The sequence below is a fragment of the Lissotriton helveticus genome, chromosome 6, assembly GCF_964261635.1.
Source record: "Lissotriton helveticus chromosome 6, aLisHel1.1, whole genome shotgun sequence".
Taxonomy (NCBI): Eukaryota; Metazoa; Chordata; class Amphibia; order Caudata; family Salamandridae; genus Lissotriton; species Lissotriton helveticus.
Window position 1 is genome coordinate 1,039,154,823 of NC_136067.1, and position 18,429 is coordinate 1,039,173,251.

Below are 18,429 nucleotides of genomic sequence, written 5' to 3' on the forward strand. Positions count from 1 at the left end.
TGGGGCCTGCAACACTAGCAGCAGGTCGCCAACAAACCCGCCGCCCTGCGGCTGTGAGGAGCCAGATGAGCGGTCTGGTCAGGGAGCCACGCACCAACGCATCCCACGCTGGCAGGGGCAGAATTGTGCGAGCAGGTGGGCTCTCTATTGAGCGCAGGATGCTGAGTGTGCACCAGACCCAGGCCCGACACCTAGCCGCCATCCACCTCCAACTGGACAAGACAGCACGTAATGTGGCACAAATGACAGCAGCTGTGGAGGCCAACACTCAGGCAATGTCCAGGCAGCAGAATGTCAATCGCCGCAGACACCGCCAACTATTGACCCGCCTGTCGGCGTACACGCGGTCAAATCACATTATTGGGAACGCCACCTCCCAGCTCTCGCGACGCTCCCTGGCTATGCAGGGCCAAATGGTGCAGTGCTGCCAGGACGTCGCAACAGCCCTGGAGAAAATAGCAACAGCCATGCAAGGCATGCAGGCCACTGGCCATGGCCAGGCGGGGGGCAGACGACAACAGTGAGGCAACATCAAGCCACACCAGCTAGTCCATATCACCGGTCGTAGCACCCCGCCGCAGCAGCAGGCCCTCTGCTGCCGCACGGCAGAATCTGGAGGAGGACATTGAGAGGAGGTCAGGGGCAACTACCCGGAGACGCCACTGAACTGTTGTGCATTACAATGAGGCCACATGCTGACGCAACAAGCATGCCATACAGACTAACCTGGACATATGACGCAATATGTCAATCTTTTCACACTTTTCAGAATGCCATGTTTATTGTGCAGTAACAGTAACTAAAATTCTGAATAACGTAAAGTGCCTCATGTCATTATTAATGTTGTCATGCATGAGTTGAGTAATGTGTGTGGGCAGTGGGTGCCCTAGAAATAGTTCATGCAGATTTGGTTGCGGCGCCTGTGTCCTTCTGCTGGATTCTCCCCGCGTGCGTGACGCACATGTGCAGGTGGACGATTGTCCCCTTCTGACTCACTGCCGAGATGTCAACAGGGATCCTGCGCTTGGTAGCAATGTTGTGAAGGATGGCACACACGGCCACGATGCGGCAGCAGACCTCAGGATCGTATTTCATGGCCCCACCTGTCTTGTGCAGTATGCGGAACCTGCTTTTCAACAGGCCAAATGTCCTCTCAATACAGTTCCTTGTGCGAATGTGTGATGCATTAAATCACCGTTGTTGTGGAGTTGCAGGGTTGAGGTATGGGGTGAGGAGGTACTCACGGAGAGCATAGCCGCTGTCACCTGTATGTAAGGAGCAGAGAGTGAGTGCCTGTTCTGCGCAGCTACATGATCACAACGCACACATTTGGGGCATGTGTACTTACCCAGTAGGTGTCCTTCCCCAAAGTCTCCCCTGGCCAGTCGTGTGTGGATGCCGCTGTGCCTGAAGATGAAGGAGTCATGTGTGCTCCCTGGGTACTGAGCCACTATGTCCGTGATTATTGTTTTGGCATTGCACACCATCTGGATGTTGAGGGAGTGGTAGCATTTCCGGTTGCGGTACATGTACTCCGTCTCAGCAGGTGGGCAAATATGGACGTGCGTACAGTCAATACATCCAATGACGTGTGGGAATTGAGCTACATTGTAAAATTGCAGCTTTGTATCATTGAGGTCCTGTTGGCTGGTGGGGAATGATATATAGTGGTGTAGCCGGGTCAGCATTGCCTCCAGGAAACTCCTTAGGCAGCGTGACATGGTGGGCTGGGAAACCCCCCTGCAACTGCGACCATCCCCTGGAAGCTCCCGGAGGCCAGGAGGTGCAGGCAGCACAATACCTGCACATGTGTGGGCACGGCATTGGTCCTCCTTGTAGGGTGCTGCATCAGGGGGTCTAGGTCCCGGATGAGCTTGTTTATCATGGCCCCACTCAGGCGGTACTTGGCATAGATTTGCTCCCTGGTTTGGCCCAGAAGGGTGACCCGCTGGCGGAATATCCGCTCCTGTATCCTCCGTCTGTTGAGTGCAGCTCGCTACAGCCTACGCCGCCTCACCAGCATGTAAAGTCCAGGCATTGTGGGAATCACCAGGCTCCAGCTGCATGTCCTTAAATGTGTTTGATCAGCCCTGCACCTGTTGAGAGTGACCTAACTGTTTTTTGAAAAAATTTCAGTACTTAAATTCTTCTTAAATTGCGCGTCGCAAATAGTGATTTTTACGTTTTTCGCTTTTAGCGATTTTTCATGAATGGCTTATTTGCGAATTCGCTATTAAATTCGCAGAATCCATGGTTCCTCGCAATTTCCGATTCGCAAATGCCCATCCTCCAGGATTCTGCGAATTTAATAGCGAATTCGCTATTTTTAAATTGCGAATTCGCTATTTTGGTTGTTTGGGTTTCTTGAATTCCTTCCCTTCAAATTGCGAGCAGAATTGCGAATTCGCAGCTATTGCGAGCGCAATTTCCTTTCATGAATCTAGCTGGTAGTCCTAGAGCACAGATACTTGCTTTGCCAGGCCATATCATTACGTATATGCATTCTCTTATTCCACCAAGGAAGGTTGATTGGGACAAGTTAGCGGCTTGTCGATGCAAGGAAGATGAGAGTGTGTCTGAATTTTTCACTCAGTTTGAAGATATAATCCTGGATTCCAGTGGACAGGATCTGTCTTTTGAGGGAGGTATTCGTTTGTTTGTCAATAAATTTGTTTCTAATATGCGTCCTGAGATTGCAGCTCGATTGCAGGCTTCCGAAAGCACCTGGTCCACCTCTTCCCCTTCTGTTATTTTGAGTATGGCACAGTATTATGAGGATAGGGATAATGAGGAAAGGAGAGAACAGAAAAAAGCATGAGGATTTGAAGAAAAAGGTGTTGCAACTGGCTTTAAAGGGAATGGTAGAGGACGTGGTAGATTAGGCCGACAGCTTCGATGCACTAGTTGGCAGCCAAATGCTACGTCTCAGGGACCGAATCAGTGTGCATATTGTAAAGAGGAGGGACATTGGCATAGCGAGTGTCCTGCGCTTTTGCAGAAGGTGGCAGTCCCTAGAGGACAAGGTTCATGTGGAAGGGGTCATGGAGCTGGTCGGGCAGGCAGGGCTCAGAATGCTGCAGCCTCACATGGTCGTTCTGATTATAATTACTTTGATGATATTCAGGATGGACAGTACAACTACGATGATGAATATGTGGATGAAGTGACAGGAATGTCTTACAGCTAGGACAGCCAGGGACAGAGTGGGGGACCAGTTCTGATACCTGTGGACCAGTGTGGCCCTCATGTAACAGAGGAACTGCAAGGCTCGAATATGGAATTTTTGATGGACACAGGTGTGACGAAAAGTTCTGTTTCTCGAAATATGGTCCCTGGGGCAGCCCTGTCCTGCCATAATATTGTTTGGGTAGGTTTTTCTGGTGTACCGGTTGTAAGCCCCATTTCAAGACCCCTGGCAATGACCATCGGTTCTTTCACTGTGGATTCACCATTTTTGCTGCCATCTAACTGCTGTGAGAATTTGATGGTTTGGGATTTGTTAAAAAACTGCATGCTACGATTTATTGTTCCTCAGCAGGTGTATGTATGTCAATGGGTCCAGATGTGGTGTGCGCTAAGCAGTGTCTGCCCAAAGATGCGCCCCTTCCTGTTGAATTTAAAGATGTAAATCACTAAGAATTAATACACACAACAACAGTGTTCAAAGAAGTTGTAGTAGGGTCATCAATATTATGTGTGCTCCTGGGGTAACTCCTTTCATTCACGACGTCAATGTAAAATGTGATTGTTGCACATCCTGGTAGGGTGTGTCCCCCTGGGCCCAACTGGCATCCTATTATCTAGGATTCTCAAGTTGTGAATGGAAGATAATCAGTAAAAAGGATAGTTCAATCCTTGTATTTTTATTCCTTATGGTTATTCATATGGTTTAACTTCATTCCATTCAGATAGCAGACATTAACTCATAATGACTGGACTGAGATGTCCAATGCATTTCGGGTATCTCTTCAGTGACCAATTCTATAACAAACAATAATGTCATGAGGAACACAAATCTATATGTATATTTATATAGCTGTGATGCATTTACAAACATTAAAGAAATTCTTTCAGCCTCACCTACAGTTCCACAAAAATTCAAAGGGACCCAACCTTGTTACAACTGTAATAATTGCAATTGTGTCATTAAAGGCAATGCAATCAGACATCCAATGAAGGGCAACCCCATCAAATTGCGAGTAAAGTCAACCTGTGATTCCACAAACCTCATCTATGCTCTAAAATGCCCGTGCGGCAAACTTTATGTTGGCAAAACTGAAAGAAAAATCAAGGTTCGCATCAACGAACATAAGTCCAACATAAGAACCAAAAATGAGAAATCTAATGTTGCAACGCATTTTCAAGAATTCCACCATACCATTGCACAACTCCAATTCATGGTTCTAGAATGTGTTCCACACAGAGAAGGTATGGACAATCGCAAAAGACTGCTACAGAAAGAGCTTGAATGGACTTTTCGCCTCCAGACCTTGAAGCCTCATGGTCTTAATGATCGTACAGAATACAGCTGTTACCTATAACCATTACACACCACTGTGCCTTGCTCTCTATTCTGATTTTAATTTTTAATTCTCATTAAGCATGTCTCGTCAGTCCCTTTTCAGTTTTCCTTTTTTAGTTTTCCGTTTTTCACCATTTCAAGATGGCCCCCGTAATTTTCACTACCTGTCCGTCTTTTATTTCTTTACTTATGTTTACACGCCCTGATGCATCACATTGCATCGCCAGACCGCCGCGTTATCTGCGTCCAGCACCGAGTAAGTTATCCTTCCAGGGAACTTTTGTTCCTTTCACGAATTTTTAAAACGGTAATCTGCACACGCGCTTAGCGCGGTCACTATTTACTTCGTTTGCACAGTACTCCCCACACGCGGTCAGCGCGTTTTTGTATATAATGTTGATCCTCGTTCCTTTTATACAGTTAACGTTATTTTCCTCACAACTTCACGCTATTAATCGGCACAGGCGCTTTTCGCGTCAGCATCCCATTTCATGCTATGCATCTAACACGTTATTTGTCACGTCATTTCACCTCCCTGACCTGATTTTTTTAATTATTTGACCTTATTCAACCACCCTGACTCGGGCTCATTCTTTCTTTATTCTAGTTTCTCCTTGACAAAGGGCGTGCAGCCCGAAATGCATCGGAGTATTTTGGATAATTATTGATATACATCGCATAGATATGAGTTGAATATCTATATATTTGTGAAATAATGAAGCCTCCTACAAAATAATGAAATGTGGAAATAAAATTTAACTTTGAAAAATCAATAGAGTCATTACTATGAACAACCAGGAGTGCCTCCAAGAGGGGATGTAATTGCAATTTCATTGCTTACACACGCCTATTGATATTTTACAGTGTGAGACGGTCACACTACCCTCGAGAGCACCCTCTCCAGCATAACTCATCAACTAACTTTCAAATCAACCAGTGCTGTGCACCTACCAACCACCTTTACTGCATTTACAAACATGCAATTGCACTTTTTAATAATCAAATAACTTGTAAAGTACAAATTTAAAGATGTGCCACACACTCTGTGGGCAACAGGTGACACAGACGTGGGATTGTTGCAGATATTGCCTGTTCCGATACTCAATAAGGATGGTGCTGTTTTACCTCGTATCCCTCAATATAAAATGCAGCAGGCAGGAGAGCGAGTCTTATTGCAAATTGTGCAGGATTTGATTAAGAAGGGAGTGGTTGAGGAGACCACTCCTAATATTTTCAATAGCCCTATTCTTCCAATTCTTAAAAGGGCGGCCTCAGGTTCCTCTGATGACCATGAAGATGTTTATCGTTTTGTGATTGATTTGCGTAAAGTTAATAAAATAGTAGTCCCTCAGTTTCCAGTGTTTCTGGACACTCTTTTGACGATGATTCCGTCTACTGCTAAATTCTTTTCTGTTATCGACTTGAAAAATGCATTGTTTAGTGCTCCTATGCATCCCGATAGCAGGTATTTGTTTGGTTTTACCCTAGCTGTCAGAAGCTTTAGATTCTGTCGAGCTCCTCAGAGCTATACAGAAAGCCAGAACATTTATGTTCAAACATTAAAGATCCAATTGGATTCCATTTCACTTCCCCAAGGTAATGTATTGGTGCAGTACGTTGATGACTTGCTCACCGCTTCAGACACAGAACAAGGTTGTAGGGACAGTACAGTTATGTTGTTTTTGCATTTGGTACACCACAGACAAAGTTTCCCTTTCTAAATTTCAGTATTGTCGACAGGAGGTCACCTACTTAGGACACCTACTTTCGAAGGAGGGTCGGAGATTGACCCCGAAGCGTATCAGTACCATTGTTAAAATGCCCATCCCGCAGACTCAGAAAGATGTGTGCGCTTTTATAGGTATCACTTCTTATTGCCGGCAGTGGATACTTAGCTACTCACTATTAATCAAACACCTGCTTGCTTTAATGTTAAAAGATGTGCATGAACCCCTGCCTTGGATGCCTGAATGTCAGCAGTCTTTTGAGCAATTGAAAACTGCGCTTTGTTCGGCTCCAGTACTCTACACACCAGACTATACTAAACAGTTTGTGTTGTACATCCATGAGGTGGCTGGTTGCGCGCTTTCTGTTTTAACACAAAAGTTTGGAGATAAGCAACGGCTGGGTGCTCAATTCTCTGCTGTGCTTGACCCTGTCGCACAAGCCCTAAAGAGTTGTATAAGAATGGTGGTGGCTGTGGCTGTCTCAATAAAGCATCTGGCTGGACTTGTACTTGATACTGATCTCACAGTCATGGTACCCCATGCTTGTGGATACACTTTTCAATAAAACAAAGACATCGCACCTCACCAGTACACGCCTGACAGGCTATGAATTAACATTGTTCACAAAACACATCACGATCAAAAGATGTGCCACTCTGAATCCAGCCATGTTACTGCCCCTCCATTCTGATAATGATGAGATTGATAAACATGACTATATTTTCCGGACGGAAGAAGGGAGGAAAAGACAGGTAGACTTGACTGATGCTCTCTTATTTGATCCTCAAGGGGAACTGTATGTCGATGGCTCTTGCTTTAAATTACCAGATGGCACTACAACTGCTGCATATGCTATTACTACACTGCATACGGTAGTTGAGACATCACTCGTTACTTACCAGTCAGCCCAAGCTGCAGATCTTGTTGCCCTAATAAAAGCTTGCGAATTGAGTGAGGGATTGGTTGTCAATATTTAGACTGACAGCTAATTTGCCTTTGGAGTTGCGGAAAGTTTTGGGCAACTCTGGCGGGAGAGAGGGTTTCTTACTTCCCATGGCAACAAAATACAGCACGGGCACCTAATATTGCAGCTTCTATCTCCTTTGACACTCCATAAGAAATTGGCAATAGTGAAGTTTAGTGCTCACTGGAAAGTCACTGATGATGTAGCTAGGGGAAACACGTGTACAGATCAAACAGCTAAGGAAATGGGTCGGACTAAAATGAAAAGAAGTTTGTAGCAGGTCCCGCTAGGTGGGTGCCTGAAGACACTATGTTTGAAGATACACTTGAGAATGTGAAGGAGATGCAAAGTGAGGCCACAACAGAAGAGTTAGCAGGGTGGCAAGAAATGATGAGGGATGTTGGATTGACCAGTCTGGTAAGCAGAGATGGATGTTGCCAAATGCATATATTCTTCCTGTAGTTACAATAGCACAGCCCATATTAGTGCTAAGGGTATTTGTAAGTTGTTAGATGCTGTATGGCAGAATGATAACATTTCGAAGACTCCTGCACATTTAGTGAAGTATTGTATGGTGTGAATGATCCACAATCCAGGAAAAGGTACTCCTACCCCACCCGGCAATTTTGCACCACCCACTTCCCTTTTGAGGTCTTTCAGATGGATTATATTGAGTTAGATAGGGTAAATAACTTGAATTACCTGCTGGTGGTTGTTTGTGCATTCAGTAAATGGGTTGAGGCTTATCCCACTAAAGACAATACAGCTGTTACGACTGCAAATTTACTCCTGAAGGAGTTCTTTCCTCATTTCGGCTTGCCCTGTTTGATTTGGAGTGATAATGGAAGTTATTTTAATGCCAAGGTCATTCAGTTAATTTGTGATGGTTTGCACATAAAACAGAAGTTTCATGCTGCAAATCACCCGCAGTCAGCAGGTTTGGTTGAGAAGCACAATGGTACTCTCAAACTGAAATTGGCAAAGATTCAGGAGACAACAGGGTTACAGTGGCCAGATGCTTTACCATTAGCTCTTTTGTCGACAAGAACAACAGTTCATTCTAGGACAGGATTGTCACCATAAGAAGTTGTATGTTGATGCCCGGCAAATGTCTGGGGCATCCTGCATCCTCGGTGGTTCTCAGATATTGAATACCCGTTATTGATTGACTACCTTTGCCAGTCAACTGAAAATTTGCGTTCTATTCACCAACAGGTCTGCGAGTCCCTGCCAGCTACACCCGAGGGACCCAGACACAACATCCAGCCTGGGGACTTTGTGTTACACGGGGCTTCCAGTGGAAGAAGAGTTTGAAGCTGCACTGAAAGGGACCAGAATAGGTCCTTTGGGCTACACGTACCGCAGTCAAGGTTGCTGGCCGAAAGAATTGGGTGCATGGCACTCATTGCAAAAGAGTGCCTCTGCCTTTGCCTTATGACCAATGGATCAAGGATGGCGTAGGGGACTCAGAGTGTGAGACGGTGCCTCGGTTTGTCCCCTTTAGTGATGCCAAGCTGACCTGGACCCCAACAGATGCTGAAAACAATGAAGTGCTGAATGCCGCAGTTCCACCGGAGATACGAGGTATTCAGGAACCCCTTTTCACTGATCCCCCTGAACCGGGAGTCACCAGGTACAATTAGCGTCCTTGGCTGAGGAATAGTGCACAAAGGAGAAGTCAGATTAGACAGAGATGGACTGTACAATCTAGGATGTACTTTACTATAGTACCCACAAGTTAGTTTAGGGTGAAGTGAGATTTGTGCACTGTTTTGACATTGAACAGGATAGATTGAATGTTCTCCCTTATAGGGGTGTACATTATCCTGATCAGTGAGGGATACATCAAGAGCTTAGGACAGAGCAAGCTCCACCACCTGTGCTCAAGTGCGCCAACCTATTGATGAACAATAGGAGCCTGTACCAGTGAGGCTCTGGTGGACACTGGGAACACTTACCTTTACTATCATTTTTGTTGCATTTCTTTCCTTTCTTAATAATGCATCTCTTTGGTCGGCCTATTGATGAGGAGGAACAACCATTTGCACCACCACGTTTAGCACGGGGTTTGGTCGACAAAGAGTAAAATAGTTTGCATATTAATTGTGATTGCACCAGTGACAATATTTGGAATATCCTGGTTTGTAGAGGAGAAATGTCATGTACATTCCTTGGTAGGTACAACCCCCATTCCCCTTGAACACATTTTTGTTACTCTAGCCCTACACAAAGCAGCACACAGGCAGCCCTACAAGGACAATGTATTTATACAAATGTTGCATCATGCTCATAATGTGTCCAATAAAACTAATTGTTGGGTTTGTGGGTTGCTCCCGTCTGTCACTCATAAGAGTGACAATCTGTTGTCTATACCACTGTCATATATTGGCAGCTGCGAGGGTTGGAATGAACTGTTTAGGCTGGTGTACTTCCAATTTCATCTTTCTACTTTGGATATAACATCCACTGATTCTCACAATGCAAATTAATATTTACGCTTCTACCAAGGGTTACCCCCATGGGACAGGCAGGACAAGGGACTCTAGGTACAATGTCCTCTAAATCTTGTTTGAAAACGTACCATAGAGTAAAGGCCAATGCCTGGTTTTGAATGGGAATGGCTGATTTTCAATGGTGTAACACCTCTGAGTACTTCCAATTCTACAGAGGTCAGAATCTGACCAAAGATAAACTGATACCTGTGCCAGTGGTCAATAAGACAGCTCTATTGTGTGTCCATGGGACTGGGGAGATAAAGGTGAGTGACAGTAAATGTAATTTCACCTACAAGCTGAATATGTCTAATAGTCCACCTTTGATCCTACCCCATAATGTCTATTTTGTCTGTGGGTCACCGGCTCACGTCTGGCTCCCGAGGGGATGGTCAGGTACATGTTATCTCTCCTTCCTTTTTCCCCTTTATATGTTGCCCTGTCTAATTATCACAAAACTCATCGGGTGCAACGTAGAAGTGCATTCCTGGCCTGAGAAAAAAGGGTTGTTGACACAAAGGATATAGGTCAGACAGACACCACTGCACAGCAATTTGGAGATGCTGTGAAGGACCTGATACCTTTTTTGGGGCCCCATGGTTAATAGCCTTCAAGTTCGTCAGTTAACTAGAGTTGTGGAAGCGGTTATTGATACAACTGCTGGGATAAGGACGAATGTCACTGCTGAGCTCAAGGTTACGAGATTAGTCACTTTGCAGAACATAATGGTGCTACACGTTTTCCTTGCAGATCGGGGAGGGGCCAGTCCCGTCAGAGTCAGCAGCTGTTGTGTTTGCATACCTGATAACGCTCCCAGTGTTTATTTAGCTATACAGAAATTACATAGGATATCGGCTGGGATAATACAAGAAACAGGTACTTGGACACTGTTGTATTGGTTGTCGAACAAGTTAATATCTTGGGGTTGGAAGATCCTCACTTTCTTGGCCTTTTCTGCCGGTATTTTCTTTACCTGTTGCCTCTGTTTATACTGTCTCCCAGCTTGTTGCACCCATTGCGTTAATGTTCTCATCCCCAAACAGAAAATATCAGTTGATGATACTAATGCCACGATTCTGCTCCAAAAGGATATTGATGTTTGATGCAGATAGATGAGGGTATTTTTTACACTTACTGAATATATGAACTACTCCTCATAGTGATGCTTCTTATCCTTGCAAATATTATATTTTCCTTGATCACAACATAATATGGTTAGCTCATGCTAATAGGGGGATCTGTTAGAATGAAAATGTTTTTGTTGTGTTGATTATGTATTGTTCTATGTAAGTTAGCATTTGCAGCACCATTTTATGTTTGGCCGCCATTTTGAACCATGATCGAAACTAATCTTTCCCTTCCTGGGAAAACAGCTTTTGGTAAGCCTCATTTTTCCGAGGTTGGGCCTTGCTTTTTCCTAATGAATACACTGTTCTTATTAGTGAATACCGTTCCCACTAGACAGAGGCCTTGTCCCACTAGTCTAGCGGTGGGCACAGATGGAGCGACCTTGAGTAGTAGATAGTGTGTGCCCGGCCTCAGAATCGAAACTCGCTCCTTTGTAATTTACTGTCCAGCTGCATCTCTCTGGAAAATTCCATGGTGGGCGTGCTTTCATTGGTTCTGAATCATATATAATGTATCATCGTGTTTGCAGATGTCAGTCCCTCTGCGGCAATCCTGAGAGACTGGGCTCCACTTGAGTTACTGATTCAAGAGTCACCAGATGATGTAGAGGTGGAAAATTCAAAATGGGAGGCTAGACCCGGTGTGGAAGGGCTTTATATTCAAGTAATTGAAGTTAGGTAAGGTTATTTAACGGCCAGCCTGAAAAGTCAGTATTTGAAGATGATTTTTAACCTATATCACACTCCAGCAAAGGTAGAAAAGTGGGGTGGTAGGTTTGGTGGCAAATGTAAGAGGTCTGGTTTTGAGCTTGCAGAAACTCTTGAAATGTGTTTTTTCATACCCCAAATTGGATGAAGTTTTGCAGGGGATTGTGGAAGATTATGGGGTCAATTATAGGTGGACAGGCCGGAATCACTCCTGCATTGATGATCTTGGGGGTGATTGATAGCAAGGTAAGGCAATGATGTACTGTGACTATGGTAATAGCCCACTTATGTATTACCTCACAAGGTCTAAGTCCTGACCCCCCCAACTTTTCAATGTGGAGGGTAAGGCTGTTAGTAAATTACCATATGGAAATGTCTCTGCATAAATGCAAATGGCACAAGAAACAGTGGTGGGGGTCGAGGCTATGGGGCCTGGTTACCAGTAGTGGATGGCACGGATCGTGAGTGGTGGGGCAGAGCAGCCCGAGTTGGCCCTGGGGGTAAGGGGTAATGTGAATATTTTTTTTTAAAACATACCTTCTCTCTGCTCTCCCGCATGTCGTATCAGTCTCTCATCTCCGGGACTGAACCAGGAAGCAGCCAGGCTCCCTCCCCTAAGCCAATCGCAATGCTGCAATGACGTTGTGATTGGTCTGAGTGCAGTGGATCTGCGCTCAGCCAGGGAATGGGGGCCTAGGCATTTTCGTGAAAAGCAAAAACTCCTTTTCCTGAACTTTACAACCAGTTTCTATTACTATGTCCCATGAAGAGACATTCCACAGGTGGGAGAAGGGGTCTCGTCTATGCGCAGGTTACCAAATTTACAAGCTTTTTAAGTGTCAGACCAGGTTCAACATGAATGTATTTCCAAACACAAATTTTTTATAAAAAAATTTCTTTCATTTATTAAAAATATTTTTAAAAAAACAACAATACATTTTCTCATGTACATTATACATCTTATTCTACACAAATCAATTTCAAATATTATTTGACTTAGTTTAAAAACTTGAATTTCTAAACTTTGCTTATCAGCATAGTTCAAAAAATCTCACTGCAACATATTTTATAAAAACAGAGAACAAACAAACTGTCGACGCGGCGTTTCGGTGCCAAAGACAATCTTGCACCTTCTTCAGGACTTGTTCATTACAATGATATCCAGGTTTCTATTTAATAATAAATGAAAGAATTTTTTTTAAAAATAAATTTGTGTTTGGAAATACATTCATGTTGAACCTGGTCTGACACTTAAAAAGCTTGTAAATTTGGTAACCTGCGCATAGACGAGACCCCTTCTCCCACCTGTGGAATGTCTCTTCATGGGACATAGTAATAGAAACTGGTTGTAAAGTTCAGGAAAAGGAGTTTTTGCTTTTCATGATTGTTGACCCAATCCTTTTTCCTGATAAAAAGGGTAGCTCCCTCCCTATCACAGGCCTTGGCATTTTCTCCACGCAGGCAGTAATTCAACCTGCATGGAGAACATGCAAAGTGCCCATAACTGTTTTGGACGGCACCAGAGGCCCGGCCAAACAGTCATTGCGCACTTGGAGGGGGCAAACCACTCCTCCCCTGCTCTGAGAGCGGGGCAGCCCCACCCGCACAGTAAAGCTGAGCAGCAGGAACAAATACAATGATAATAACCTTGAGTTATTATCATTGTATTTATTCTTTCATTTACTGCTTTGCAGCAGTGGGGTGATGCTCCTTCGCCAAGGTGGAGGAGCCACCACTGCTGGTTACTACTTGGATGAAGGGGCATCAGTGAAGGGGGGTTGGCAACTGCTGACCTATTGGCCTATTAAAAATGTGTGGCCCTATGTTAGTTATAGGACCATCTCTAGTCACCCTCAAATATATCTGGTGTTTATGCACTTGCACTTTAAAGAATGGATGTCTAAAAGGATGACGGAAAAGATGCCCTATGGTAATGACATCTGTACCTCTAGGATCTTGCGTGTTTTGCACATTTGTATGTACTTTTTTGGTCCGGGTTTAAAAGCAAGTTTTAGCCTTGGGGTACTATTATAAGGAATTTTAATCATGGTTGGGATCACTCTTAATAATAACGATGGATGACAAAGGCCTTTCCTTCTTTACTTTTTTGTCTCTGTGGCTCCTCGTGATGTATATTTCAAAAATCCGAATGTGCTTGCTATGGTACTGTTTTAATGTCTGCAGCTAATATGTTTTTTCTCCTGTTGGACTGATCATGAATTTCAATTACAGATTGTTATGGTTCTAATGATGTGTTGCCCAGATTATGTAACCGATGAACCATGCATTATTTATTGGAATGTCTGCTGTATATATTGATTATTGATTGAAATTTATGGTTAAAATCAATACGTAAATAAATCTAAGGAAAACTGTACACTTTAATACACATTGGATCCACAGACCGTTTAAGATTTAAAAATTCCGTTTTTGTGTTTGGGGCCAGTTGGTTTTGTCTCAAGCTCCACAAAACAAATTTATTTAAGATATTTTGTTATACTCTCCCAAAATAATGTTTCAGAAAATTAGTTGCAAAAGGTGCAGTATCAAACTATTTATTAACATATTGTTTTGTTCATATTGCATTTCTCAGCACACAATATCTATACATTGTTTGCATGGTAAGATGTTAGGACAGGACACAACTCTCTTGCTGTCAGGAGGAAAGATGCTTCATGTCCATGTTACATTAAACATTGAAGTTGAAGCTGTACTTCTTGGTACTCATGAAATACCATTAGTTCAATATCCCATCATATATTCATGGTTATGACTGGCTTAGTCACTATTATAGTCTGAAATTCAACCAGCGTTTGGAAAGAAGTTGGCAATAATAACACAAAAGTCACAGAAACTCATCACAAAGCTGAGATATCCATTGCCGTCATTTACGCGGAGAATCTCGACGCATCGCTTCCACTTCGTGGCTCGACACCGACGCATCGGTTCGGCTGCCCCACGCATCTTGTTTTACGCCATCCCTGAATGAGGTACTGTAGTTCAGCGGACATAAATGGGTCCCTGTATCCGGCTCGCACTCAATTGTGATCACCCTGAACTATTGACTTTGCCATGACCCGGCTCACCAGATATCCATTTAAGCACTTATTGCTTCTAAGCGGCATTTTACGGTGTATTCTTTGACAAATAATATCTCTGCTTCTACTTGTTAGATTTTTGTCATTTTGGTCTTCTTTTATTTATAAAATTATTATCTATTTTCCTAACCTGGTGTGGAGTCCGTTTGTGATGTTTTCATTCTGTTACTGTTTGTGGTGTTTTCACAAATACTTTAGTTATTAACGAATCTGTAAATGACAGATCAGAAAACCTAACCAAAGGGAAGGGTTTCCGCTAAATGTGCGAAACAATGCCCCAAATCTAAGAAGAGAAAGTTCTCTTCTTGAGTCCCCTCACTCACTAAGGGTTGCCCCTAGGTGACATGCTTCATCATTGGGGCCATCCCAGACAGCTACTGACTGGGGCCTGCTGCAACTTGCGGAACTACATAGGAGCACTTTTTGTGAAAAAATGTGGACTGCAGTGTTTGGGGGAGTGGTGATGGTGATGCTAAAAAATACCTTGCTAGAGAGTGACTAATTTATTCCTGCTCCTAGTTGGTATGGATAAAAAGGGGTTAATAGTAGGGAGGAAGTGTAATTGTTATGTGTATACTGTCCCTAGTATTTGGTCACCATGTTTTGAGGTGTCCCCTAAACCTATTCTTCAGGACCACATGGGGACCAGCCCCATGCGTACCACTCCGTGAGAAATACTATCCTATACTAAAGAAATAATATAATAAAGAACAGATGCACACCTAGGGGCCGATTAGGATGGCGGACGGACTTGCGTCCGTCCGCCATCCCAGAGGTGGAGGGACCGTCCGCATGGACTGCGGAGGTCCCTCCATGCAAATCAGGATGTGACCGCCACCCTGGCGGTCACATCCTGGATATTTAACATTGTGGCGGGTGCTGCTTCAAGCAGCACCCGCCGCAATGTTAAAAGTGCATGTGTAACATTTACATGCACAAAGCGGCAGGCACCGCGCGGTGCCTGCCGCTTTGTGCATGTAAATGCTGGGGGGGTACCATAGGTACCCCCCATGTGCACCCCCCACCCGCCTACGCCCTGGGGGCCCGCAACGGGCCCCCAAAAGCAAAAGTACACATGCTTTTCCACGGCGGAAAAACCGCCGCGGAAAAGCATGTTTACTAATGCTTCCTAATTTGGCTGGCGGTGTCTGATAGACACTGCCAGCCAAAGGAGAGCTTTTCCGCCGCGGTTGTAATCCGACCGCGGCGGAAAAGCAGCGGACAGAATCCAAGACCCACCAGCCATCATAATGCGGCGGTGGGTCTTTGGTGACTCCGCAGAGGATTTTCCGCCTCCTCCGGGCCGGCGGTGGCTTCCGCCGGCCCGGAGGAGGCGGAAAATCCTCTATCATAATCGGCCCCCTAATGTGTGAGCACCAAAATTAAATACATAAGGTTGAAATCAGACTTGTAGTATGAGTACGAATAGGTGTCATTTACGGAGGAGTGCTGAGCCAAGGTTACTACAAGCCCCTCCACCCTGACAGTCCATGAGGCACAGCATTGCCAAATCACAAATACTACGAGTCTGATTTCAACCAGACTACAAGCTGCTCCATGTAAGAATAAAGGTTACATATACAGTAAACATCGTAACTGACTTGCCTCTTAATCCACTAATGGCATTGTTGTCATGGCGGAAGATGAGTGGGAAATGAGTGGGACAGGAATATTTTTAAGTTCATGCTTAAAAGCTGTCATTTTTAATAAATGCCTCTCAATGCAATTATATAATCCCATGTACTAAATTGAAACTCTTCCACATGTTAAAGGAGAACCATTTTGGGGGATTTTGAAGATTCATATTTTCACAAGGTGTTTGGTGCACACTTTGTTTTTTTCTTTGCACAGTTTAGTGCCCAACATTTTCTGGGCTAGGCTCGGCTCTGGCTCGACTTTTCCAGTGAAATGTATTGGCTCACCCACTTCATTTGCCAAGGCTTGTTAAATAAGCCAGACATTATGCTTGCTCGTACAGTTTTTAGCAAATTAAACAAAAAACTATTTAAATATAGTTAAAGGCCATGCATTAAAATGCATATATTTATCCATTTGAAGACAACATCGTGTGTTTTAATTGCCATTTGATGGAAACTACTGTATTTTGTTGTTGTGAGGGTGTTTCCTGTCATCCCTCTTGTTTGCTCCTCAATGGGACTAGACCTATTTTACCCCTGCAGTGACTTTACTCGACCCCTAGTCCATTTGCACTTCACTGCTTGGCCAGTAAGCATTCAGAGGGGCAGTGATGTTCACAGAAAAGATAATGGTAGCACCAGCCTCAAAAAGCAATGGAAACAAGCATCTGCAATGCAATCGGTCTCGCCTTTGGGACCTTTTATATATTTAGCTATGCAGCACATTAGTCTAGTTGCTGAAACATCTACTGTTCTTTAACATGGAGAGAAAGTAAGCACCAAACTGCGGAACATGCCAGGTATGGGAACACATGGAGAGAAATATTGCTTTTTAGCGGGAAATCATATAGTCCACAGCTCTGTTTTTGATATAAAATCAGGGCCTTTGGTGGTCATATCACTGAAAATACAACATTTGAAAAAAATATCATGGTCTACGGGTGCTCGTGGAATCTAGGGAATGCTAAAGTGATTCTGTTATGTTACTGACCTCTGCTGGTCGTTTTCTATCAAGAAAGTTAAATAGAGGCAGTTGAACAAGCAGAAAGCAATTCTGGTATTTTACTGACCTCCACTGGTCGTTTTGTATCAAGACACTTAAATAGAGACAGTTTAACAGAAAAAAAGTCCCCAACCAAAAGCAGAAGCAGACAAGTCCTAGGGTTGATCTCCAGAACCTGCAAAGTGCATACAACAGATCTTCCAGACAGCACAAGCTCTGTCTAGGCTCGACCTAAAAATCAAACAGGTACTTTCAAAGTTTGTATATGTCCTTACAAGGACAAAGGAATACTTTTAGATTTGTCTGCCAGAGAGGCCATGAGCACTAGCTCAGTCAGCTCATCCCACAGAACCTGACTGGGGGCTAAAGCCCTTTCACCCCAATGGGTGATGCACGCCTGTCTGGGACTAACATTCATGTTAAGGTGGCAGAATCCTGTGACAACTGTCCCTTATATCAGTGGTCAAATTTTGTTTAGTGGGCATATTTCCTAGCTTTTAAATCTGTAAAAAGCCCCACTTACATATAAATGCGTGATGAAAGCAGTTAATGATAAAGAACATCACTTCACAATGTATTAACTTTCCACAATCCTATCACTCGTTAACTTTATGCTTGTCTTTGACAATATACAGCACTTTTCAGGCTTTTGGCTAAGTTCATGTGTTAGGCATCTATTTTTTACACCCTCTTCAGATGTGTATGTAAAATAGACCCTGAACTTTTGTCCTTACATTTGACCCTTTGTTCTGATTTTTTTACACTCACTGCCCAGAATTTGACTCCATGCCAGATGGTCATCCTAGATGTTAAGGTTTTTTGTTTTGTTTTACTTTTTTATTGGAAGCATTTGATCACCATGCTTACGTGGCAGCAAGTTTTCTTTTAGTTTTGTGGCATATGATTGCAATTCAAAATAAAATTCACTTTTGCACTTTTAAAGTATTTTCTGGGAAATAGCAGCCCCCACCACTGCAATGTTCGCCATTATATGGTGAATAAATGAGGTACAATTTATCTAAGATTCTAAAAACACATTTATAGCTTTGAATGAATTGTGTAAAGGAGGACATTATGCTTGGGTAAAAAACAGATGGCCATATTTATGTGCAGGTTGAGTCACTTATGCACCATGCAACGGGGTGCATGTG